Source organism: Desmodus rotundus, chromosome 2 (genome assembly GCF_022682495.2).
Source record: "Desmodus rotundus isolate HL8 chromosome 2, HLdesRot8A.1, whole genome shotgun sequence".
Classification (NCBI taxonomy): Eukaryota; Metazoa; Chordata; class Mammalia; order Chiroptera; family Phyllostomidae; genus Desmodus; species Desmodus rotundus.
In genome coordinates, this window is record NC_071388.1 from 201154819 (window position 1) to 201181461 (window position 26643).

At 46.7% G+C, this 26643-nt stretch overlaps 1 long non-coding RNA gene across 1 annotated transcript; it reads right to left on the reverse strand.

Moving 5' to 3' along the window:
- Positions 1 to 14884: 14884 nt before the first annotated feature.
- On the reverse strand, positions 14885 to 19865 carry LOC128780280 (uncharacterized). Its single transcript, XR_008426221.1, has 3 exons — positions 19539 to 19865; positions 16189 to 16296; positions 14885 to 15812 (listed from the first exon to the last, which is right to left on the reverse strand). It is a non-coding gene; the product is annotated as an uncharacterized lncRNA (long non-coding RNA).
- Positions 19866 to 26643: the final 6778 nt, after the last annotated feature.

Genomic DNA, 26643 nt, shown 5'->3' on the forward strand with positions numbered 1-26643 from the left:
GAGGCCCCGCCCAACATATTGTATTGGTCAGTTCCAGGCGTCCGGAGCTTTAACCTGGAGGCGGGAATTCTCAGACTATGGGCAAACACCAACTCCAGACCTTAAAGTACGGGACAATTTAAATTAGTATACTGATAACCTGTGTCAACGCAATAAAGCAGGAAGGACTGAGTGCAATGTCGATCTATTTATAAATATGACCTTTGCTATAAATCCGTTTATTTCTCCCCCAAACCTATGAGTGAGGTACAGCTCCGATCCTTATTCTGCACATGAAGAAATTGAGACAGAAAGAGGTAAGGCCAATAAATAGAAGAACCAGGGATTTTTCTTGTTGTTTTTATCTGGGCATCCTGTCTCCAGTGCCAATGTTTATAATCACTGTGTTTTTCTTTAACGGTGGTGGGGTGGGGTGGTTTTCTGGCACACTGAGAATTTTCTAGTACAGTAGTTCATATATTAAATACCTTTTATTAAACAGAGGTTTAAAAAGCATTATAACATTCTCATTGGTTAAAATGGAATTTAGCACATGTGTTTAGCTGTTGGTGGAAATGAAGACCCCTCCCCCAAGAAAAACACTGCTTGGTTTCTAAGGGCTGCCGTTGCGAATGAGGTGGAGCGAAATTACCCCAGGTGTTTGGATTTTCTGTTATCACCCTCCTGTGATTTGCGGAAATCCTCCTGTAAATTACCGTGATGCACCTCGGGACTGGAAATGCCCTGTTCACAGGGGGACAGATGCCCTTGTAAATTTCATGGTTCCCCCAGAGTTCACCACACTGTGACATTTTCTTGAAGGTTGAGGGTGTCATGATTTCTTCACACCTCTCACCAAGAGATGACCTCAGGTTGCACCTTGAGAAGTTTACATCTGTGTTGCTTTGCTATGTCCTAGCCATAGATGGCCTAAACCAGAGCCATGATAGAAGTTCATCCGTTCATAGAAAAGTGAATGTATTTGCTCACGAGTTGACTGGAGGTCTAAATTTGGTTCCCTATGGTCCAGCGGTGGGAGGGGTGTGTGTGGGTGATGTTGTAGATGACCAGAGATGGACCGTGTGTTGACAATTATTGAATTGGGTGATGGTTCTTAGGAATTTATTGTACTATTCCCCACTTTTGTGTATGTTTGGCACTTTCCACAATTAAAAGAATTTGAAAATCACTTTGAAACCAGGAAAATGACCTGCAGGTCTGGCTGTCCACCTCCATGAAAGCCAAACTCGTGAGGCAGGTTCTGGCTGAGCAGGCAAGGGATTTATGTAGGAGTCGGCAACCTGAGAAGATGCCAGGCTCCTGCCTCCCAAACCACTTCAGCATCTCAGATGTCTCAACTAGGTTACAGAGGGGGACCGTGGGAAGAGGAGGCGGAGGAAATCCTGGTGGCCCCGCTGTGATCTCCTGTCTGGGTCACCGTGCAGTTCCATTGCTGCAGCTCCAGTTCTACCGCTGACGGCGCAGGCAGTGTTTCTCCTGGTTCTGACAGGAATTGCTGTCGCTTGTCTAGTTCTTGCGGTCAGGGTGTGCCTTGGTCAGGCAGGAACCGTGACAGCTGATGTCTACAAATTACTCACAAGGAAACTTTTAATACATGATTTTTTCTATGAGTCTGTTAGTACAATGTGTTCTATAATCATTACTTCATTAGTATATTATGTTTTTTTTAATCACTTTCACAATCTATTCATTAAGAAGCTATTCACTGAGTACTTTGCTACGTGCCAATTGCTGTTCTAGGTGCTGGATGTGTCAGGGAACAAGAGAGTTGGAAATCTTTGCTTTGTTGAATGTTCATGGGATGAGGTGCAGGGAACACCGAAGAGTAAACACGTCCAAGGCATGGATTTTAGGGTATGTTGGAAAGTGTCAAGCACCATGGAAAAGAAAAAAGACAGAGATCAGATGAGCATGTAGAATGACGGAGAAGAGAGCCGAGGCCTGAGCCCTGGGGCGTCAGTGCTGGGTGGGGAGGGACCTACAGATGAGTCTAGAGAGGAGCAGCAGCGACGGGCGGAGCGAGGGGAGGGAGTTATGTGGAAGGAGGGAGGGAATGGGCTGGGGTGGGCATATTCGGGAGAAAGCAGTGATCAGCTGTGTCAAATACTGCAGCTTGTGCGGCTGTGGGCGGGGCTGTGGTCAGCAGACCTGCTGTGGCCAGAAGGAGTGCTGCTGCGAAGTGGCCCGGCCTCTGGACAGGTGCTGCAGGTGACTCTCCCACAGGTAAGATGCTCTCTCTTCCTGCCAGTCCTTCACAATTTGAAAGTCACAAGGTTGACATGAGACTGGTTCTCAAGCAGGGAGTTTAATCTCCATCTGTCTCTTGGTCCATGAGTTCCTGCCTCCAAAGGAAAAATACCAGCACAGAACTCCATCCATCACCCATCAGAGTATGAACCCAATAAAACACAGTGAAGATTTTCATGGAATGTTTTCTTGAAATATTACTGTTAAAATGTTTGTTGCTATTTCTTTCCCCCTTTTTATAGCTTCTACATCCTGGATCTCTGCTACTATTTTCCATTTCTGCAAACCTAAGTCATTTCTTTTCTCAATAAACCACACCAAATTGGCCTCAAACTCTCATCACATTTCCTTTTATTTTTCTTATTGGAATGTGCCTCACCCAAAGATACAATTAAATACATAAAGTAAGACCCCAATGTTTGTTTGAGATAGGTTTGGCATAATTAATGGATAATCTGTCTCCAAATAGGTTTTCACACATAGTTAAGATTTGGTGGCTTAAACTCTCCTCTTACATAAGTCAGAAAAAGGATTCTGGAAACATTGTATTTTGGACTCAACATTCAACACCTAAAGCAATGTCTATCTGTCTGTTTAGGTCTTGGTTATTTCAGTTTGGTTCTGTTAACAGTTTAAAGTCTGGTTATAGTTTAATGAGATTATGTTATTCTATCACCAGTACTAGTTAATTATCTCTTTGGCATGTTGTGGTTACAAATTACTAGTGTGGTTACAAGGGACTAAATCTATTAGTAAGAGCTGTGAGTAAAACATTACCCACTTTGATTATTTTCCATCATTAGTAAACAAGAACGTATGAATGAGGACATCATACAACATCTCAGAGTCCCCTGTGGGGAAACCACATGCAGAGCCCAATGTTGGTAAGCCCATCTTCTGAATGCACTGCCTTTTTAAACTGTACTATTCCTTAGAATTTCTACCTACATCTGCTCCGTGTTGAAAGTGAGAGCTGGAGAGAGGGGCAGAAGAGGGCCTCAGTGGGGTCAGATGGCTGGCCCCGGGCAGTGGAAGTGGTTTAGCCCCACTGGTTCTTGCCCCCAGCGCCTCACCCCAGGACCACAGAGGTCTGGCCTCCTCTCTCCCACTCGCTGAGAACTGATGCTCCAGAACTGTTGCTTTTAAAGCAGTGCAGGAGGGACTGTGCAGGGACACACACCAAATAACAAAGGCACAGGTGCTTCCAGAGAGAGGCTGTGTGTGCCAGGGTTGCACAGGACAAAGGGAACAGGCGCCCTTCCCACCGGGCCCAGTCTCTTTTCAGATGTCCCCAAAGAGGCCAGGGTTGCAGGGTGGGGCTGTTGTTATTTGTTGCTCAATGACAGCTCTCACATAATAGGTACATCAAAGGAGCCTGGGATGGGTTTGGTGTAATTAGTGGATAATCAGTTAATAACATAAAATAGATAAATTCTCTTTGGGGTAGATCTGGAGATCACCAATTCCATTTGATATTGCGTTGGGCAGGATAGCATACCAAAAAATAAGAAGCGATGGGGGAGTAACCTGTCCAGTGACCTGGGACGAGAGCATCCTGGACGGTGGGAAGGGACCAGTGAGAGGGCAGGACAGGGAAGGCAGTGGGAGTGGGAGGTTCGGCCAGGTAAACTGGGCAGCGGGTGGGGGTGGGAGTAGGGGTGGGTTGGATCTCGTTTCACAGTGTCATTTCAGGTCATAGCGAACTTCAGCTTTGACCATGAGTGACATGGCAACCAGGAGAGAGAGGGTTTGAGCTTAGAAAGGACATGGCCTGCCTCCCATTAGAAAATGCTCGCTCGAACCAGCACCTGGAGAATTTCCTCGTGGCAATTTCCGGGGTGACAGTACTAGATCAAAGATTACCCAAGCTTTACATAATGATAACAGATACAAAACATGCCCTCTATAAATAGTACCTGTTATTCCTACCCACACTGCACGGTGCTTGCTTTACACTGGATGTTGTTTGCATTCAGCAAAGAACATTAGATATAATTAAAATAACATCGTGTTAATGTAGCAAACAAAAATCAATAGTATTTCTCTTAATTATTAATAAAGTTGAGCATCTTTTTCTAATGAAACATGACTTGATCTTTTATATTTTAAAGTATTTATTGTAAAAAAAATCCCCATTAAACATATATAATAAACTCCCATGTATCAGCTTCAACAATAATTCATGGCCAATTATTTTGAAGCCAATTCCTAAGATACTGTTTTATACATACATACTTCATTATGTATATCAAAAAGGTAAGGACTTCAATTAAAGAACAGCCACACCACCACTGTTCAGCCTCAAAGGTGAGAACAATTTTTAATGTATTTTAATCATCAGTCATGCTCAAATTTCTCCAATTACTTCATTTAAAAAAAGATATCAAGCATCTTCTCTGATCACAATGCTATGGGACTAGAAATCAATCACAGGAAGAACACTGAAAAATATACAAAGGCATGGAATCTAAGTAACATGTTATTAAACAATGAAGAGGTCAACAATGAGATCAAGGAAGAAATCAAAAGATACCTTGAAACAAATGAAAATGAGGACTCACCCACCAAAATCCACGGGACCCTGGGCGAGCAATCCTAAGAGGGAGATTCATAGCATTACAGGCCTATCTCAAAAAACAAGAAAAGGCTCAAATAAACAATCTAACTTCACACTTAAAGGAACTTGAAAAAGAACAACAACCAAGGCCCAAAGTGAGGAGGAGGAAGGAAATAATAAAGATCAGAGCAGAAATAAACAAAATAGAGTCTAAAAAATGATAGAAAAGATAAATAAATCCAGAGCTGGGTCTTTGAAAAGGTAAACAAGATTGACAAACTTTTAACCAGACTCATCAAGAAAAAAAAGAGAGAGGACCCAAATAAATAAAATCAGAAATGAAAGACGAGAAGTAACAACTGACACCAAAGAAATATAAAGGATTATAAGAAAATATAATGAACAGTTATATGCCAACAAATTGGACAACCTGGATGAAATGGACACATTCTTACAAACGTACAATCTTCCAAAACTAAATGAGGAAGAATCAGAGAATATGAATAGACAGATTGTACCTAGTGAAATTGAAGCAGTAATCAAAAAACTCGCAATAGACAAAAGCCCTGGACCAGAGGGCTTCGCAGGAGAATTTTACCAAATACGGTTAGCCGTTGCCTGCATTCCTTGATTCATTGGGACTGCAGAACAATGCTGGTCATTTTCCTCCCTCTCTTTACCTGGACCACTTCTGTGGGAAGAACTGTCTCCTCCTCCACTCTTTGGCTACTTTGAGACACAGTTCACTTCCGAAAGGCTCACTCTTTCCCCACCATTAAAAAAAACCAGTTTCAAAGTAATGTCTTCATTTCCTGGCATCTTCCGAAGATCACTAATGAAGTTTGTAATTTATACTTTGGTGTTATTGTACACTATAAATTTAAAAGTATTTTATGTGTTTCACTTCATTGTAGCTATTATCGTTTTTAACGCTCAAGTTGTCCTCCTGATATAGTCTCATTACTCTTTGCAGCTTCCTTCTTTCCCCGTGACAAGGTTTTCGGGGCTCATCCTATTCATTTCACAACCCAAACTGGAAAGCATCCGTTTTTCAAGGAGCCCGGGTCTATATTTCTTTTAAAATGCTTGATTCTCTTCTTTGCACACCTTTCCCCACATGGATTTGTAAGAACTTTTTACATGTGAGAACAGTAATCTTTTGCTTGTCTTATATAATTTTCCCAGTTTTAAAAATTTTGAAACTTTGTTTATGTTGAATTTTTGGTAGAAGTTCAAATATTTTATAAGTCATATGTATGCATTTTTTCCTTATGATTTTTGGTTTTGGTGACATATTAAGCAAGGCATTTCACATTCTCAGAGTATAAAGCTATTCTCCCATATTTTATATTATTTTTATGGTTTTACTTTTGTATTTTCATACTTAACCCATCCCAAAGTTATGGGCATTTTGTGTGATGTACTTTTGAGGGATGCTGGGTTAGAAGTACATGAAACTTCTACACAATATTTTTATAATCATAAATCTATGAAAATTTTAAAACAAGAAAACATCATTTTTTCCTTTTGTTGTGGTTGCTATTCAAGCTGGCCATATTTCCAAATGGCTAGCTAAATGTCTAATTACTTAGGTGTCTTAGTGGTGGATATGAGGTAGTTACAGAAATTATGCACATAATTGTCTATTATATGGTCATTACAAACAGTTTCTAAATGGGAAATATGGGACTGTGGTCCCATAGAAGAATGTCCCCTTTGGGAAACACATGCTAATATTTTGGGGGGTGAAGTATCATTTCTGCAGCTTACTGTCAAATTGTGAGAGACACAGAACTAAAACTAAAAGTATGTTAAAAGCATAATCACTGGTATACAGGGACTTGATTTAATACCCTTACAACTTTCCTGCAAGTTTGTTATTCTCCAAAGTAAAAATATTGGGAAAAATAAAAGCATAGGAAAACAATGGAAGGGGTTATTTTAATTGGTAAAAGTGGTTATTTTAAGCAATACTTTCTTTGTTATAACTTTATGTATTTTAATGTTGTTCATAATGAAATTCTGTTCCTTTAGAATCAGAAAAAATGTTCAACAAGGAAAGAAAGAATACTTTGTATTTTCCATTTTGCTTTCCCAATGTTTCACGTCAATTTCTAGGATGTGAAGTGAGAGTAGGAGGGCTCAGGAGGGAGGGGGCAGCAGCAGTTTCTGCTTCCGCATCTCACCTCTCTGCATGTTTGTCCTAGTGCTCTTTCTATTCACGGTAATAGCATGTATTCTGGGACACTCCTCACTCTCTGATGAATGTATTTGGGGGAACCTTCCTCTCATCTGGGTGTTTCCTTAGGCATCTGAGGGACAGTTGTAGGTCTAATTCCCTGACAATAGAAGATCTTTTGGACAGGACTTGTAGGAATTGGAAGACGTGAAGGGAATTAGATGAGGGTGAATTATGTGACTGAGCTAATGGGAATATAGGAATTCCCTGATTTTCCCCTAAACTGCTTTAATTCAGCCCATAGGAACCCTGAGAGAGACACTGAGGTCTTTGGCCAGTCGAGACTCAGGCACCTGCACCCCATACAGCCACAAACGCTGCCACTGTTTTGCCTGGAACCCCCCCGCCCCAGCCCTGGAGCAGCAGCGTGTGTGCTTGGAGAGAGGCCACCGTCTGCCCGGAGCACTGTTCTCTGTGGCTGGGTGCCTCTGGGGACACGAACACTTCTCAGGTGTGACGTCACAGGAACACAACCCAGCTCGGTGGTGTGTGTGCATCTAAATCCTGTAACATTTCCATCAGTCTAGGTCTTTCTTCCTGAAATCTCCTCAATCCCTTTCATTCCTCCATAGGCAGCCCACACAACACCTCATTACACCTCACTGATAACTTCGGGGGTCAGTTTCTGTTTACACAAGTGATCTGCCCACCTTCTTCTCTTTTTTTGGAGGGGGGATTATTTATTGTTTTTTTAAATTGTTGTTCAAGTATGGTTGTTTGCTTTTTGAACATTTAATGGATCTCAAATCATTCCTTCTACAGGGATCTGCCTCCCTCTTGGACAGCTTGCGTCATAACCGCAGAAGTGGGTTTGTTTACATTTAGTGTAGAAATAAAGGTCTAAGTTAAGGAGCAGTATTGTCCTCTCCTGTTACAGAGAATATTTAGATTGTGGGTATACCTGAGGTTGGCTAAAGCCTGGGGGAATTAATCTTTTGTAACTAAACTAGGGTTTTAAATGCAACCGAGGCAACCCACTTGTCAGAAAGATACTGTTCCCAATCAGATTTACATTGCATATGCAATCCGTGTCCTCGTGCAATTGTTCCGCCTACGGAGGGATATACATGAAGAATCATGGTAGGAATTCTGATGCGCATGGTGGGTTTTGTCAAAGCTGTGTACGTGTTTGGCTATTGTTGTCAGTTTGCTTGAGGTCTTCTTGAAAGAAAAAAATTTCGGGTCACAATTAGATGAGAAACAGATAAAACATTAAAAATGCTAATGTGGATTAGCGTGGATCTTCCCGGAGGAGTCTGTGCTACAGTGAATTCAGGTGACCCAGGAAGACCTCTTTTCTCCCTGCTCACCTTGCCCACCCATCCTCCCTCAGAGGTAACCACCAGATAAGAAGCTTTTCTGAGTCACAATTTTGAGGATGACTTAGTGTAGTTTATTAGACATTTAGAAGGCCGCTGTGTAATAACTAGAAATACAAACCAGAGATTGAAAAACCAGGAGTCCACTGTACTTAGAGAGGGGAAAGGCAGACATTGGGGCTCGTGTACCGAGCAGGCGCTGCAGAGAGAATCATGAGGACCTTGATCCTACTGGTCTGAGGTCAAGGCGGTGGGGCTGCTCTCCCAGCACTGGAGGCTGCTCATACATTTGAATTCAGTTATTCTTGTTGGTTTAGACATTTGTCAGGTGTGAAGTCTTGAGTTACCCAAAGCAAAAGGGGAGACCCCAACACAAGGTCCCACCGCAGAGCCCAACCTCACCCAGCAGGGCAAGCACTCAGGGAGCAGCAGACAGAACAGACTGAGGAAGTCTGGTCCCCCACAACCCTGGCCTGGGGCAGAGGCCAGGCCTGCTTCCCCCAAGGGCAGTCGAACAAAGTGCTGTGGCCATCAGAGCCACCAAGCTGTGGGTGAGCAATTCCGATGGTCTCCATCCCTTTCTGTCGGAGGATTATGAGATGTTTCTGCTGTCCTTCTCGAGAAGTGATGACTCACTGATGCTTCCGAGGACAAGGGACTCAACCAACGAGTTCTGTTCTCACAGTGTGGGAGGCTGGCGATGCGAGGTCAGACTGCTGGGATGGCCTGGTTCCGGTGAGGGCTCTCTTCTTAGCTTGCACACAGCCACTTTCAAGTGATAGGGATATAGCGGGGAGCAGATGGAGGGAGAGGAGCCTTAGCCAGGGAGCAAGCAGAAGCCCCAGCAGCACCTGCAGGCCAGCCACCTAGCAGCAGCATTGCCTCTGGCAGCAGCACTTTTGCTGACAGCAGCCCTTCCCACAGCCACAGCCACATGAACCACAGCCACAGGAGCCGCAGCCACAGCCCCAGGAGCGGCGGCAGCAGCAGACCACAGGGACGCTGCAGCAGCCCCCACAGCAGCCACAGCAGCAGGGGCAGCAGCTGGAGCAGCAGCCAACCCTGTAGGTTCTGCAGGTGGTGCAGCTGCCGCAGCCACCACAGCCGCCACCACAGCCGCCACAGCCACCACCACAGCCGCCACAGCCACCACCACAGCCGCCACAGCCACCACCGCAGCCACCACCGCAGCCACTACCACAGCCACAGCACCCCATGGTGTCAGTAGACAGGACTCAGGAGATATGAAGAGAGAGGACTCAGGAGGTCAGGGAGGTCTGATGTCCCGTCTGCCTGAGAGCCCTTATATACCAACTCCTCTTATTTTTTTAGCCCCATTTCCAGGGAAGAATCTCACAAGACATTCAATTTACTTCCTTCTTGAATACTTTTGCTTGTGATAACATTGCTATTTTTAACACAGCAGCATCCTTGGAGACAGCTGTGTATTGTATCTTAGTCCAGACGTAGAAAAATGATTGCCACAGTGTAGGAAAACAGGTTGTGCCAGGAGCCCGAAAACGGTGCCGGTGTCACAGATGTGGACCGTTGTGGGCAGTTCCCGAGTGCCCCTGCAGGCAGCGTGTCCAGGCAGAGTCCCCTGCAGGACACTGAGCCGTGCAGATGGGGGGCTAGAAGCACCTGACAGCCCTTGATGTTTGATGAGAAGTAGAGCAAGGGAAGCATTTTAAGTCTTCCTCAAATAAGTAGAGAGAAAGCTTTCTCTAGCTTCTGAAAGGTAAGCCTGTAAACGAGGTGCCAGGTGTGAATCCAGGGACACCAACCCTGGGGGAAAAGCAGACCCATCCAAGCCAGGTTGTCTTGGATCCAGAAGCTGCAGTTTAAGTTCCAAGAGACACTGTGGAGTCACCTGCACTACGTGGATGGATGAGCTGGTCTGGCCTCAGTTCTCAGGACACTGAAGCAAGAACATACCTCTGTGGGCTACTGAATGTACTCATGGGCTACCTAGCATGCCCACGGGCTACCTGTGCAGGAGGTGGAGGGCATCAGGTACAGTCGTGGAAACAGATCATTTAAAATCAACTTTCCCCTGGACCATGGTTGGCTGTGTGCTGGGCCTGGCCCTGGGTCTCCACCCTGAGAGCCAGGAGAGGAGACCAGCCGCTGGTGAAGCCTTCATTTTTCCTTCCCCAGTGATTGAATGGACGAACAACAAGCAGAAACTTTATTCCAGGAAGCTGACTTAGGAGTCGGCTGCACAAAATTATATTTTTAGCATCTGACATCACATGATTATTATTTTTGAAATTTATAATAACCAAACAATTTTTCTTGTGAACAAAGAAACTGAGACCAGAAAGAGTACATCTCCGGTTTTTTTAATGGGGAGATATGATATGATAAAAAACACATTTAAAGATGTTTATGTTTTGAATGTTTTTTTCACTTCTTTTTCTTTCTAGAGCTTTTATTTTTTTAGTAATTTAGGAGTTTATAATGAGCCCCAGTAGGGAGAAAATCTTTTTTCTGAGTCATGATGACTAAAAAGTATATGCAGAAACACAGGGTTTTTACCTGGATCTACGTCCATACTTTCATGCTCAGCACAAATACGAATTACTCTGAAATGTTTGAGACATTTGTTTAACTCAATGGACTTCTGCTGAATACTTACAATAAGCTGGCACTATTCTAGGCCCTGGGGCAAACAAACATACGTGCTTAAGTTCTCAGGGCTCCAAGTTCTCAGAAGTGTGTTCTAATCCAAATTTAGATTTAAGAGTCGAGTCAAAGTTAAAATTAACAATGTTACCTGGCAAAGACTTCAACAAGGAAGGACATAAGAGGCCTCGTGAGGTGTTTTATGGGAAGTGAGATAAACAACAAGATGCTGACTGTTCTTGCCTCAGCTTGTGGAGTTGGTATAAAAGGGCTCCGCCAGCAGGAGGGGCATCAGACCTCCCTCACCTCCTGAATCTCCCTGCTCGCCTCTCCTGAGTCCTCTCTACTGACACCATGGGGTGCTGTGGCTGTGGTGGCTGCGGTGGTGGCTGCGGTGGCTGTGGTGGCGGCTGTGGCCGCTGTGGTGGTGGCTGTGGTGGCTGTGGCGGCTGTGGCGGCTGTGGTGGCTGTGGAGGCCGCTGCTGCGTCCCCGTGATCTACTGCTGCTGCCCCGGTGGCTGCGGCTGTGGTGGCTGTGGCTGTGGTGGCTGCGGCTGTGGGAAGGGCTGCGGCGGTGGGAAGGGCTGCTGTCAGCAGAAGTGCTGCTGCCAGAGGAAATGCTGCTGCTAGGCGGCTGGTCTGCAGGTGCTGCTGGGGCTTCTGCTTGCTCCCTGGCTAAGGCTTTCCTCCCTCCGTCTGTCTGCTTCCTATCGTCTCCCTGTTGCTTCGGCTTTATGGCACTGTCCTCCCTCATTCTCAGTTCTAATTTAAATAACTTTCACTGTTTTTAAGGTAGCTACATGGACATTTCATACAGTCACCCAAGGGAAAAAATGGAGAACATAATGATCACAGAGCTCAGCAAAAGGTGATAATTATTTCTACTGTGCCTCCTTCTTTCAATTCAAGTCTTCCTGTCTGTTCCATACGTGTTCTGTCCTTGCTGTGGCCATAGCCTCGGTCCAGATGCTCTTCTGACAATCTCTCAATAAAATGCAAACATAAACTCTGAGCAGTTTCCCTTGTTTTATTTTTAGAGCTATTTTTATTGAACTACTGTTAATTATGGGATCTCAAGGGATGGACTGGTCAAAGATAACACAGATAATTATGCCCTGGTGTGATTTATGATACAGTGCCACACACATAACCACGAACACAGGTCAGAATAATAACAAACATGTCAACAGGCCTTGACGCCGTGTGACCTGTCTGGGTGGGGACTGGGTGCAAAGGGCAAATAGCTTTAAGAAAGAGATGACATTTGGGGGGCGGGTGATTTGGGGGCGGGTGTGTCTTGAAGAATTAGTAAGGTTTTGACAAGTGGAGAAAATTGGAGACAGATATTACAAGAAGAAGGGGAATGGTACAATACTTGGAGACGGGCCCGGGGAGGTCCTCAGCTTTAAGTGGGGGCCTGAGGCTGTGGGACTGAGGAAGGGATTGGTGCCCTTATGAGAAGAGGAGGAGACTCAAGAGCTCCCTCTCTGCCTGGTGGACTCACAGCACGACTGCGGCCATCCGCACCCCAGGAGGAGCCCTCACCAGACACCGACCGCAGGGGCAGCCTGATTGCGGGCTTCCAGCCTCCAGACTACATGGACGTAAGGCTTCGTTGTTGAAGCCCCAGTCTGTGGCATTTTGTTCCGGTGGCCCAAGCTGGCTAATAGTGATGTAACAATACATAGTGACCTCTGTCCTTTTCCGAGAGATTTGGGATTCTGTACAAGGTAACCCATTCTAAAATTCATAATAAATATGGTCGACACCTAGGTGAGGAACGGACCCTCTCCTTTCAGATTGTTTGTCTCACTCTGTAAGGTGTGGCGGTAAATGGGGTTGATAACCTAAAAATGTGGTCCCATAAATTACACGTTATCTCCTCTCATAAATCACTCTGGTCCATTCATGAAATATATTTTTAAAGATTTTATTTATTTATTTTTAGAGAGAAGGGAAGGAAGGGAGAAAGAGAGGGAAAGAAACATCAGTGTGCAAGAAATACATTGATCGGTTGCCTCTCACACGCCCCCAACTGGGGACCTGTGCCCTGACTGGGAATCCAGCCAGCGACCCTTGGGTTCACAGGCCGGCACTCAATCCACTGAGCCACACCAGCCAGGGCCAATGAAATTTTTACTCTATTCCATTGGCATGGGCACTTTGAGAAGAGGCAGTTCTGTTTAATTTGCTGTATTGGCTGACCTAAGAAGATCTAGGCTGGAAAAAATTGTTTTTTGGTCTATTTATCTAATCTTAACCTCTTGCATTCATTTCCAAGAGGAATATTTAGATTCAGATTATACTGAAAACATGCTTGTATGAGTCACATGGCTTCAGTACACATTATGGTATGCTAATAAATATTGTTAGAATAAATAGATATTACATACAGATATGGACACATTTAGGAACACATCTTGATCTTTTTTTGCTGGCAGTGCCATCGAGATGTATTTATTTTTCAGAAAGTTGATTTTTTTTCAGTTAGTATCATGTCTCAGAGACCCTCCCAGGCCAGGTGATGCCGATCGGCCTCATACTTCCTCCCCGCTCTCTGTTCGCTCTCTGCACCTTCAGATCGGAGTTTCTCAGCCTTGGCTCTCCTGTGCGCAAGACCACTCTTTCTGCAGTTGGCTGTCCTGTGTGTTCACGCTAGGAGGCTTAGCAGCAGCCCTGGCCTCCATCACTAGGTCCTTAGTGTGGTCACCACCCTCCTCCCCGCCACTGTGACCACCAGAGGTGTCTTCAGACATTGCCAATGTTACCTGGAGGGCAAAACTGTCCCTGGTTGAAAAATAATGTTGTGTGTATATATATATTCTCTCTGTCTCTGTCTCTCTCTGTCATAGTCCAAGGCCCTTCCCTGCGAGAGTCATTTTCTGAACACATTTTCTGCACTTTAAATGCTATGGAGACAATGTTAAATGGGTCTCAACTTTCTCGGCCCGACTTTGATTCGGAGAAACCATAACGTCCACTGCTCTGCCCACTCTAGTTGTGAGGAAGACTGCATATTATATGTGCTCTGTGTTAATCTTTCCTCTCAACATTGATTTACGTAGCTCCATTTTTCCTTTACCATGATTTCATCATATCCTTATCTTTTTGAAAGCCATCTCAAATCACTTGTGGAATATAGATAAGCAAGCAAGAAAATTATAAATCAAACAAAAGCCGCCTGCACGTCAGCCAAGAAAAATGTTGGTGGCTACTTTCCTTTCCTGGAGCTTCCTGGAGTTCAGCTTCTCTGATTGGCTCCGATGCATAGACTCTGAGCCCTTTCTTTCCCGCAGGTAAAATGTGTACTTTAGGAAAAACCTGTCACTTTTCTGTACAATCATTTCCCCCAAACTTCCAGCTGCCTTATTTTGATGAATAGTACAAGATGGACCCCATAATTCCTCAAAATAATAAACTGTAAACTGTGCATTATGCCAAAGAGGCAGGTACGGCTGGAGGAGACAAACTTACCTGCACCATGATAAAGGCCTCGCCCTCCTCTTGTCCACAGAGGTAGGGCTGCACGCTTTACAGTCATACCTTGTTTGTGGAAATCCAGGTAAATCACGTTTTTCATGGTCCCTGAAATTATTCTTATTCTCAAAGGCATACCTGCTAACACAGACTTTGAGTAAGGTCTACCCAAATAAGGGAGAAAAGTGACTGGGCTGAATTCCCCCGAGACACACCACAGCCTCTTGTGCTGAGGTCCAATCAGGGGTTTAACCATCTGTCCGTTCGTCTTCCCATGCTGCGACCAGTTCCCCAAATCCAGATTGTGACTCCATGGTGTTTTCTCATACTTGTCTGTGCAAGTACTGCTTTTTGAGACATTAACCCCAATTTGAGATCCTTTATTTAGACTACACAGAGTCCTTTTTTTGTATGAAACTCACCCCTGACTTCATTTCTTTGTTGTTTCTGCATTTTTATTTCTGCACGTGAAAAAACAGCTTGTATATATACAAAAAATCATGTATGTGGAATCAACTAGTATATGACTACTAAATAAAAACAGTATTGGAAAAATATTTTTCTTCTTTTCTTCTTTTTATACAAGGCAGAAATAACTTTTCTGGTGGCTTATTTTTGGGGATATAAAAAAAACAAACCCTTACTAGTTTTTAAAAAACAGCTTATAAATACTTGACTGTCTTCACAACCACACCATTCATGCATATTCTCTGTCCAAGAGAGGACTCTTTTCATTGGACTTTTTTGGGCGAAGCTTCCAATCACAGAACAGACCTTGATGTATTTGGGATCCCACGAGCACTGGGCCTGTTCTGCAGAACCGGAGCTTTACAGGTGAAGCCACTGAGGAAATCCCACAGACAGACACCAGCTTCCCGCAGCATGGGGTGCAGAGGCGTCCACGGGCTTAGATGTGCCCACACTGGCTGCGCGTCCCTCATAAAAGAGTTTTTATGAGGGACAGTTGGCTGGCGCCCAGGGAAGGGGCCTCTCGGGGTCAGCCTGAAGTGACTGGTGGAGAAGACGGAGGTTGAGCCTGGTGCTCTCATTCCTGCACCCATTTGGGACCTCACGTTGGTGGTGACGGTGGTGAGGAGGGCACGTGCCTTCGAAGGGGTGTGGTGATGTAGGTGTTCCACTTCTTTTCTGGGACCGTCTCCCAGGAACTGTGTGATAGCAGAAGTCAGTTACTGAAAGCCGTGGGAGTTTATTGAAGGCGAGGGGTCCCAGAGACATTTTCACTGGACATGTTACTTGTGACCGGGCACCGTCTGCCTTTGCAGGAACGTCAGGCACAGTTACTGGTTGGTGCTGGAGCACTTCTGTGACATTCTGCCCAAGGTCTGGTCTGCAGAGGAGAGCTGGGTCACACACAGTGCAAGCAATGCTCCTTTGTTTAAATACCAAGTATGCCAAATACCGGTTAATGGCACATTAGAGAATCATTGACGTTTCTGTGCTGAGCTCTGGCACATAGAGCAGGAGAGTAAAGTGCACCTGAGCCAGGAAAGGGCAAAGTTTAATATTTGGCTCCAATTCATCTTTACAGCCATTTCTCCAGACTCTGTTTTTAAAGTGGGGAAAATAGCTTCTTAAATGATTAACATAGTTGGTAGATACTGTCCCTTTTTTCAAAAGGGCATGAAGTATATTGTTGAGTATGTGCAAATGTGTGTTTGTGTGTGCTTTTGGTCGGGGGTTTGATTACTTGTCGGGGCACATACCTCAGTTCTGAGTTCGATCCCTGGTTGGGGCACATGCAGAGGGCAGCTGATTGATATTTCTCTCTCGCATCAATGTTCCTCTCTCTCTAGAAGCAGTGGGAAGGTGTTCTCGGGTGAGGATCAAAATGAAGAAGTAAAAGTATATAAATCAAATATTTTTAAAAATATATTTTATTGATTATGCTATTATAGTTGTCCCATTTCCCCCTCCCCCTTTATTCCCCTCCACCCTGCACACCCCCTCCCACCTGCATTGCTGCTCCAACCCTGTCCCCTCCCCTCTCCCTGCCCATCATTAGTTCACATCCATGGGTCGTACATATAAGTTCTTTGGCTTCCATATTTCCCATTATTCTTAACCTCCCCCTGTCTATTTTCTACCTTCCATTTATACTACTTATTCCCTGTACCTTTTCCCCAATTCTCCCCTTTCCCCCTTCCCCTTCCCCTCTGATGACCCTCCATGTGATCTCCATTTCCGTGATTCTGTTCCTGTTCTAGTTGTTTGCTTAGTTTGTTTTTGCTTTTTTTTTTTTTTTTTTTTAGGTTTGGTTGTTGATAGTTGTGAGTTTGTTGTCATTTTACTGTTCCTATTTTTGATCTTCTTTTTCTTAGATAAGTCCCACTAACATTTCATATAAAAGGGCTTGGTGATGATGAACTCTTTGAAAGACCTCATCTGGGAAGCACTTTACCTGCCCTTCCATTCTAAATGATAGCTTTTCTGGATAGAGCAATCTTGGATGTAGGTCCTTGCCTTTCATGACTTGGAATACTTCTTTCCAGCCCCTTCCTGCCTGCAAGTTTTATTTTGAGAAGTCAGCCAATTGTCTATGGGAACTCCCTTGTTGGTAACTGTCTCCCTTTCTCTTGCTGCTTTTAAGATTCTCTCCTTCTCTTTATTCTTGAGTAATGTAATTATGATGTGCCTTAGTGTGTGCTTCCTTGGGTCCAACTTCTTTGGGAGTCTCTGAGCTTCCTGGACTTCCTGAAAGTCTATTTGCAATGAAGTTCTCCTTCATTATTTTTTCAAATAAGTTTTTAATTTCTTGCTCTTCCTCTTCTCCTTCTGGCATCCCTATGATTCGGATGTTGGAACATTTAAAGTTGTCCTGGATGTTCCAAAGACTTTCCTCACTTTTTTGAATTCTTGTTTCTTCATTCTGTTTTGGTTGAATGTTTATTTCTTCCTTCTGCTTCAAACTATTGATCTGAGTCCCAATTTCCTTCCCATCATTCTTGGTTCCCTATACATTTTCCTTTATTTCACTTTTTATAGCCTTCACTTTTTCCTCTATTTTGCGATCATACTCAACCAATTCTGTGAGCTTCCTGATTACCAGTGTTTTGAACAGTGCATCTGATAGGTTGACCATCTCTTTGTCACTTAGTTGTATTTTTTCTGGAGCTTTGATCTGGTCTTTCATTTGGGCCATATTTCTTTGTCTCAACGCACCTGTTACGTAGTAAGGGGTGGAGCTTTAGGTGTTCACCAGGGTGGGACAACCCACATGGCTGTGCTGTGATGCTGTATGTGGGGAGGGGTCCAAGAGGGAACAATGCAGCCAGCTCAGCTCTCAGCTGGCTTTCAGTCACATCCCCCACTACCCACAAGCAAATTGGGCCCTTCTGGTGCTGATTCCTAGGTGGGTAGGTTTGTGTATGTTCTAGGACCCTGTTGTTCTCTCCAATGAACTCTCCTGTGAGGCTGGGAGTTTCTCCCACAGCCTCAACCCCCACAGGTGTTTTCAGTCAGAGGCTTTGAGGCTTTATTTCCCTGCACTGGAACCCTGAGTTGTGTAGTCTGTCTCGCTCCCCAGTTGTTCCTCCCAGTTTATCTGCTCGGAAATGTGGGACTGCATGGTCTGCCAGTCGCTGCCTCACCTGGTCCTCCAGCTGCTGCCTGCCCACCCTGGTCCTCCAGCTGCCTCCTTGCTGCAAGTCCTCTCTGCCTGGCTGCCCATCTCTGCCCCTCCTACAGGTCTGGATGAGTGTTTCTTCCTTAGCTCCTTGGTTGTCGGCCTTCCATACAGTTCGATTTCCTGTCAGTTATGGTTATTTGTTCTTAAATTTGTTGTTGTCCTTTTGGTTGTGCGAGGGGCACAGTGTATCCACCTATGCTTCCGTTGTGGCCAGAAATTCTATAAATCAAATATTAAATGTAGGAGATCCTTGTTATCTTTTCCTGCGCTTGGCTTCTCGCAGCTCACGTATTTCTGGAGGAAATGCCTGAGACGCGATCATCATGGTACGTAGAGGTGTGCGCAGAGTCTCTGCACAAGGTGTGGCGTGTGCCACACAGGTAAGTGCCGGCATGGTGAACATGCTGGTCTGCCCCTCCACCCCATAGCTTTTGGGTCTGCCGACGGGTGCAGAACTGAACGTCGAGTCCAAAAAGACAAAATCTATTTCTATGTGGAGGACAGGGAAGGATTTGAGGAGGAAGGAATACAGGAGGGATCCTCAGGAGAAAGCCAAGACTGAGTTCTTCGGGAACTCGGGGGTGGCTTTGAAAGAGTGGGGGAGACGAGGAGCTGTGCCGTGCTCTGGTGTGGAGGGTACCGGAAAGACAGAGGGACGAGGACATTTAGGATGTTTCTCTCTGGCTTCTGTAACTCACCGCTCACTTTGGACTTCGCTCAGAGATTGCTGTGACTATTTACATTGTTATTATTCTTTCCTGGATAACTAGGATTCGGTACTGACAGGAACCACAAGGCAACCGTAGCCTTACAGAGAATGCACACATTCTGTCTACCTACCACTCCAAACTTATGTTAATTGTATGTTGCAAAAATAGATCATGATAATGGAGAAATTTAAACAGTTCACAATTAGACAAAATAAAAAGGAGAAGTCCACCAGGAATCTTGTCACCCAAATGTAACCCCTTTTACATTTGACAGCTACTCTCACAGGCTTTTCTCTTCTCTATGCATCTACTAACATCTATCTCACCACCCAGCTTGTGGATATCAGGAAGGGGTGGTCTTATGTCTTCCCTTTCTTTTTTGATGCTTGGACAACCATAGCCTGTTCCTTGGTCAGAGTCCGGTGTTTAGATTTCACCTGTGACTGAAATCTCAAGTTTAGATTTCAAGCCCGCAGATACTTCTTGAGCATTTTTATTTCAGAAAATATGTTAGTGTGCTTAAGTAAACAAATGCTAGTCCCCCCTCCCCCCACCGCCCCACCAAGCTTACCAATTTTTCATTATTTTCATAGAAAATGAGAGTAATAAACCTAAGTCAAGTGGAAGGAATTTATGTTCAATTCAGCTCAGTTATAACACATCGAATGGGCACTGATTGTTTTTTTCTTCCCTGTGTTCAGAGAAGAATAAAGCTCACCTGTTCTTGCCCTGGAGGATGTCTGATTATTGTCAGGTCTGATGAGTGTCAGATCTGGACAGCTGAGTCTGCTAAAATGGTTACTCAGGTACTGACCATCCATCAGCTTGGGGCAGCCCCGGTCAGTTAAAATTCAGAGTAGTCAACATGAGGCAAAGGTGCTAATTCTTATTCTTCAGAAAACCCATTAATAATTAAGAATGGCTGCTTCCACAATCTGTTGTTGAATCACAAATCACCCCAAGGCTCGGTGGCTTAAAACACAAGCTGTTCTATTATTCCTTGCAGTGCTGCGGGCTGACGTGGCTCAGCTTGGTGGTTCTCCGTGCACCTCATTTGTTTGCACTCAGAAGGCAAGTGGGGCTGGAACCTTCCAGGTCCCACCAGGGGCAGCAGAGCAGACCTCCTCCCCCTTCCATTAGCCTCAGGCCCCTCCTCTTCCTGTGACCTCCTCCTCTCTTCAAAGGGGAGTGGCAGGAACTCACGGTCACCTGGAATCTACCACACTGGCTTAGGCTTAGACCCTTTATTTGTGGCTCAGCCAAATTTCCTGAGCGTTTAAGGTCAAATATCTATTTATTTCTGGCTCTCCACACTGTTAAACTGTTAATGGAGAAAGAAAAGATGCATTTACATAAAGCCAGACGCTGTCTCGACTGAAAAATTTATGAACTTGGACTAACTGTATGGAAATCCATCCATAAAAGTCAGATGCCAGCACCAACAACTCTGAGACAGTTCCCGTCAGAGTGACGTAAGCAACCTGCAATGGAAACATGGAGAAGGGAAGAGATATTTGGGGGTGTGGGGGAGCTGTGATGAGGGGGAAAGCCCCATGAGGGGAGAGTGGTTGTCTCTGGGCAGAAACCTCCGTGAACACACAGCCATGAGTGTGAGGAAGGCCTGTGGAACCAGGAAGCACGTGCAATTGGTTGTGCAGGTGTGCAGGTGCCCCACAGTTAACCTTAAAACCCAGGGACCTTTGTGAGCAAGGCTAAGGCTTTTGGACTTTACCCTCCGAACAACTGAGAACCAGACAGGACTTTGGAGCAAGGGAGTGGCATGATCAGAACTGCTCTTAAAATCCCCTCTGATGAGGATATAAACGAGCAAAGGGTTTGGGAAATAAATGCACAGCTGGAAGTGGGGGTGGGGAGTGGGGGGAAGGGTGGGCGGTGTTATTACAAATGGAAAATGTAAGCCCTAAGGATAGAATTAAGAGACTCCTGGGAAGTAGCCTGCCTGCTATTAATGCTTAAACATGAACCATTAATCCCTGTCTTCTGGGAGGCAGACATCTGAACAGAAAGTAATTGGGCAGTTACCATGGGAATTTCTGGGCACTTTCCATTTACTAGCTCATATCATCCACACAGTGATTTTATGAAATAGATTCCATTTTACCCTCACCTTACAGATCAAGAAAAGAAGGCACAGAGAGGCATTAGACGACCTACCCAGGGTCCTTTAACTGGTAGTTGGCCGACAGTTTAATTGTAAGCAGCCAGGCTGGTGGAGCAGAAGCTCTTAAACACAGCCCTGTGCTGCCACCTCGTGGCTGTAAGCTGGAGGTGCAACAGTACGAGGACACCGGGGCGGCGGGGACGGCCAGGGAAGGCTCCTTGGAAGATGTAAACTTGCAGGAAATTAGGAAGGTTGGGCTGGAAGATGGTCCAGACAGAGGGAACAGCATGTGCAGGCTGCAGTCATGGAGCCACACGTGGGGAACGAGACGAACTTGGGGTGTCAAGAGGAGAGGGGTGTGTTAGGAGATACTTTGAGAGGTCTCCTACCAGGTCCTGGGAGAGGCCTGGACTTTGTCCTGGAGCTGATGGGAACCACCACCGCAGAGCTCTCTATCTCTGGAGACACGTGATGCGGTTTGCACTGGATATAAACGCCCTGGTTGCTACAGGACAATGGGTGCGGGACACAAGATTGGGCACGGGAACCCAGGGAGGAGCAGCCACAGGGAGAGGGGCAGTGGCTGAATCGCTGGGGGCGGATGGGGGGGAGGGCAGAGAGCGTGGGTTGAAGAAGTCAGTGGGAGGCAGAGTGGTCAGGGTGAGAGGAGAAGAGAGAGTGGACGCCAGGGGCCCACTTTGTAGTCTGATCCCGTCCATCTGAAACAGAGAGAAAGCGGAACAGGTTCAGGGACACCAAGAAAAAACATGGTCACAGTTGTCACAGACTGCTCCTGGAGCTCATCTCACCCTGCACCGTCAGGGCCGTTTTGTCCCCCAGCAGAGACTTGGCAGTGTCTGGAGACATCTTTGGTCCTTACAGCTGGTGGGGGGGTGTGCTGGTGGGTGCCAGGGGGTGCCAGCAAACATCCTGCTGTAGCCAGGACAGCCCCCACAGCAAAGAGTTCTGAGCCTCCAAGCGTCGAAGGCGGGGGCCTCAGCAGGCACCCAGCTCCATGCCAGCACTCAGCTGCGTGGCTGCTGGCGAGGAACCTGGTGCAGGTTGTGGGCAGGCCCTGTCCCCTGCATCTGTCCCTGATGCAGCTTGTGGGCCAGAGCAGAAGAGGTATCGCCAACCCAATGCCTGTTTACAGGAATCAGGCTGTGTTCCAGACAGATTCCCAGGCTGGGCACCCCAGGCGGCCTCTGGCCTGTGGCAGGGCTGTGTTCATCCAGACTCCCAGCCCCCGTGAGGGGTTGATAGGCTTCTGTGGGTCCAGGCCCAGATAGCTAGATTACCGCCCATTTCAGGGAAGTCCCTGGATAAAGCAGGAGACTAACAGGAATAAGGACCTCCTGCAAGCAGGTGTTCATTGTTCTGAGGGTAAGTTCCAGGCCTTCCTGGGCTGCTTTCCCAGGCAGGGCCTCCTTTCTAGGAGCAGGGAGTGGGGCCCCTGGGCCACGGGCAGCAGCTTTCCTTGCCCACTGCCCAGCAGGGTGGTCTTGTGGTAGAGACCTGGGATAGAGGGTCTGGGAACAGTTTAAATGTAGGGCTGGCCACATGCATTTTAACCAAGTTATTTGCAGTTGAAAAGCTGCCTGAGAATATGAAACATATTACAGTTGGGGGACAAATGGTTCCTCATTAGTGCAGATTTAGGGTGTGGCATTCAGAAGGCAGGTGGCAGGACCCTGGGTGTCACCCCAGATTTACTCAGCCCACTGCTTGTAGGGCCTCACCTGCTGGCTCAGAGGACAGTCCCAGCCTCCAGCCGACATCCCCCCTCTTCTGATCAGCCTGCCACACACTGGGCCCTGCAAGGAGCCAGAGAGCAGGCATAGGGTCCCCTCTGACCGGCTCTGCAGAGGGTTGGGGGTCATGGTCATGGTCTTGAGAGGCAGACAGTATGAGCCAGAAGGACATGGACTTGGGCTGACCAGAGTGGGGAGAGCAGGGGTCTTTCTTTGCCTTTCCCCCGTGAGCTGTTGGGAAGCACAGGATCTTACTCGGCCCAGCAGCGGTGGGGTGTGCGGTGAGGCTGGTCCTCCTTCCCAGCCCGCCTCCCGCCCCGCTGCTCGCCTGGAGCTGCCCTGTGCTGAGCTTTGACACAGGCTGTGCTCTTAAAGGAGCCCAGGTCTGGAAACACTGAGACGGTTTTCCCCCAATATCCACACTGGGCATGTAAAGTAAAAATAGGTAGAATATGGATTCAGATCTGATGTACTCTCTCAACTACGTAAAACATTTGTGTGTACTCGTTTGTGTATATGCAGAAGGAAAAGAAAAAAGGATGAACTACTCCTCCCCACCTCCCTGCAGAATACCAAAGGGACAGAAATGAGTCTCAATGTCCCCTGCTGAGAATAAACTACCAGGTCACCCAATAGAAAATCATTAAAAAAATTTTTGTTGGTTATTGTTTATTTCAAAGGTACCACATACTTATTGTAGAAAAATTAGAAAACACAGAAAACTAAAAAAAAAAAAAAATCACTTTAATATTACCCTCCCTAGAGATAATCAGGAACTTCCTGTTTTTCCAAGGCCAGTTCACATAAATGATTTTATTTCCACTCCTAACTATTTTCCCCCAAAGTTAACCATCTTACATGCTGCTGTTGCTTCTTGGGTAATTCTGTTACAGTCTGTCATCTTTTTCTTTTTTTCTTGTATGGGGAGAAGACGCTCGTATATTTCCAGGCCTGCTCCCAGAGCAGAGGGCTCTGAACGGCTCCATAGTGCTGGGGTCCTGGAGTCGTGAGTGTGTGGAGGCTGTGATGGAAACTGGGCACGTGAAGGGAGGGAAGTCTCACCAGCCCTGTCATTCATCACAGACCCCATGCAGCCCAAGGAAGCACTGGTGCCATTTCCCTGCTCCCCTGGGGATTTGGGGAGGGTGGTGGGCGGAGTCAGAGCTTCCAGAGAGACACCCTCGCAGCGAGTGTCTGTGCCTCCATCCCGAGCCCTCCAGGAGATCATTGGAGGCTAAGAAGTTTGGATATGGAGATTGGCAGCCTTGACAAGAGTTCTTGGCCGAGACAGGAAGGTGGATGCTCTGTGTCAGTTTAGATTCAGGAGGTATCTTCTAGAGCAGAAGGGTCAATCCGTTTGCCCTGGAGGATGGCCAGTCTTGTCATTTGCTGTGTGTGATCCCAGTGCTTTGGCCGTTGGGGCTGGACAAAGAGATGGCCATAGACGATTTCCTGTAAAAGGTGTTGCTATGGGCTGATGGTGCCCCTCTAACCCCAATTCACATATTCATGTTCTAACCCCTAGTTTTTCAGAATATGACCATATGTAGAGATAGGACCTTTAAAGACATAATTTAGATTAAAAGAGGTCATTGGAATGGGCCCTAATCCAATAATCCTGGTGTCCCTCTAAGAAGAGGTGATTAGGACACAGAGAGAGATGACCATATGAAGACACCATAGAAGACGGCCATCCACAAGCCACAGAGAGAGGTCTCAGCAAACATAAACCACACTGGCACCATGACCTTGGACTCCCAGCCTCCAGAACTCTGAGGCAACAGACTTGTGTTGTTTGAGTCACTCAGTTTGGGGCCTTTGTTAGAGCCGCCCAAGCTGACTTACACAGGAGGCATCTTTGCGAAATGGTAGCTTGCAGCCACAGCTAGAGTGAGTAGCGTGGATTCCCAGTTACCACGTTACACTCCGCGTCCTCGAATGCCTAAGATTCCATCTGTTGACGAGGTGGCTCAGGTAGGTGTCCTGCCACAGAACCTGAAGTAGCAGGGCCTCGTCTGGACTTTGCAAGGGCAGGGGATCCAGAGCAAGTCGGCAAACTGCAGCCCGTGAGCCAGATCAGACCTGCACCTGTTTTTGTTCCACCCATGAGCTAAGACTAGTTTCATCGTTTTAGGTGGTTGGGAAAAAATCAAGAGAAAATAATATTTCGTGACAAATGAAAATAATATGAACTTCCAACTTCTGTGTAATAGAGTTTTATCGGAATGCAGTCACGTCCATGCATTTACTTGCTGTCCGGGGGCTCTTGTGCGACAACAGCAGAGTTGAGTAGTTGTGACAGAGACCATGGGCTGCAAAGCCTAAAATACTTGCTATCCAGAGCTTTGCAGAAAAAGCTAGCTGACCCCTGGCGGGAGCACAGCCCGAGTCAGTGGAGGGAAGGTGGCCTGGTCTGCCTGGGAAGGTTGTTTTCTTCCAAGGCCACATGGCTTCAGGCCAGAGGCAAGATGAGGCTGCAGGGGCTGCTGGGGACCGGCCACCCAGGCCTTGGCCCTGTTGGGCATCTGGTCTTCATCCCAACAGCGATGAGAAGCCACGACTGTGCATTAACTGGCACTCTTTCAGGCTGGCTTGGCCAGGTGCTTAAAAATCACTTGTCGAACTAATCCAGGAGGAGAAAATCCTTTTTTGCACTTAACTTCCTGGCAAGAGATGAGTTATTCCCCACTGATGGTGCTGTGAACGGCCCAGAAACCAGCTGCGGTACCAGGAATAATGCTGCAAACCCACAGTGGTGGGTGGGTGCACCGAGGGAGCTGGCTGAACTCCCTGCCCCATGGATGCCCGTGGACACCCCTGCGGCCCAGCTGCTTTTGGTCGCAGCCTCAGCCCAGGCAGAAACACACCATCTTCTGACCTCTAACAGCCTCCAGGCTGTCGGCGTGAAGGTAGCCCGTTTCCCTTCTCTGACAGCACTGCCCCTTCTAAGAACCGCTTTAAAAACTGTGTATAGATGGAGGAGAACCAAGATGGCGGCGTAGGTAGACACACTGCGCCTCCTCGCACAACCAGAACTGACAGAGAATCGAACAACAAGGGGGACCAACACCAAGAAAATAGAAAATAACCATTCATCCAGACTGGTAGGAGGGGCAGAGACGGGCACCGGGGTGGAGAGGACTCGCGCGGCTGTGGCGGGACTGAGACTGGCGGAGTGTGGGACAAATGGCGCAGGCAGTCCGAGCACTAGCAGACCCTGCGGCCCCACATCTGCGCAGATAAACCGAGAGGGCCAGACTCAGAGTGGCGGAGAGTGGGGCAGGCAGAGCAGCGGGTAGCACCCCGCGCGGCACCACATTCGCCCACAGATAAACCTGACGAACGGCGGGCAACGAAGCAGACAGACCGTGCAACCCAGGGCTCCAGCTCCGGGAAATAAAGCCTCAAACCTCTGATTGAAAGCGCCCCTGGGGGTTGGGGCGGCAGCAGGAGAGACCCCCAGCCTCACAGAAGAGGTTGTTGGAGAGACCCACAAGGGCCTAGAGTGTGCACAGGCCCACTTACTCGGGAACCAGCACCAGAGGGGCCCAGTTTGATTGTGGGTGTCGGAGTGAAAGATTGAAATCCGGAGGAGGGTGAGGCGGGCGCCATTGCTCCCACTCGGCCCCTCCCCCACGTACAGCGTCACAGCGCAGCGACCAGCATTACCCCGCCCCGGTGAACACCTAAGGCTCCGCCCCTTAAAGTAACAGACGCGCCAAGACAAAAAAAAAAAAAAAAATGGCCCAAATGACAGAACACTTCAAAGCTCCAGAAAAAATACAACTAAGCGACGAAGAGATAGCCAACCTATCGGATGCACAGTTCAAAGCACTGGTTATCAATATGCTCACAGACTTGGTTGAATCTATTCGAAAAACAGATGAAAAAATGAAGCCTATGCTAAGAGAAACAAAGGAAAATGTACAGGGAACCAATAGTGATGAGAA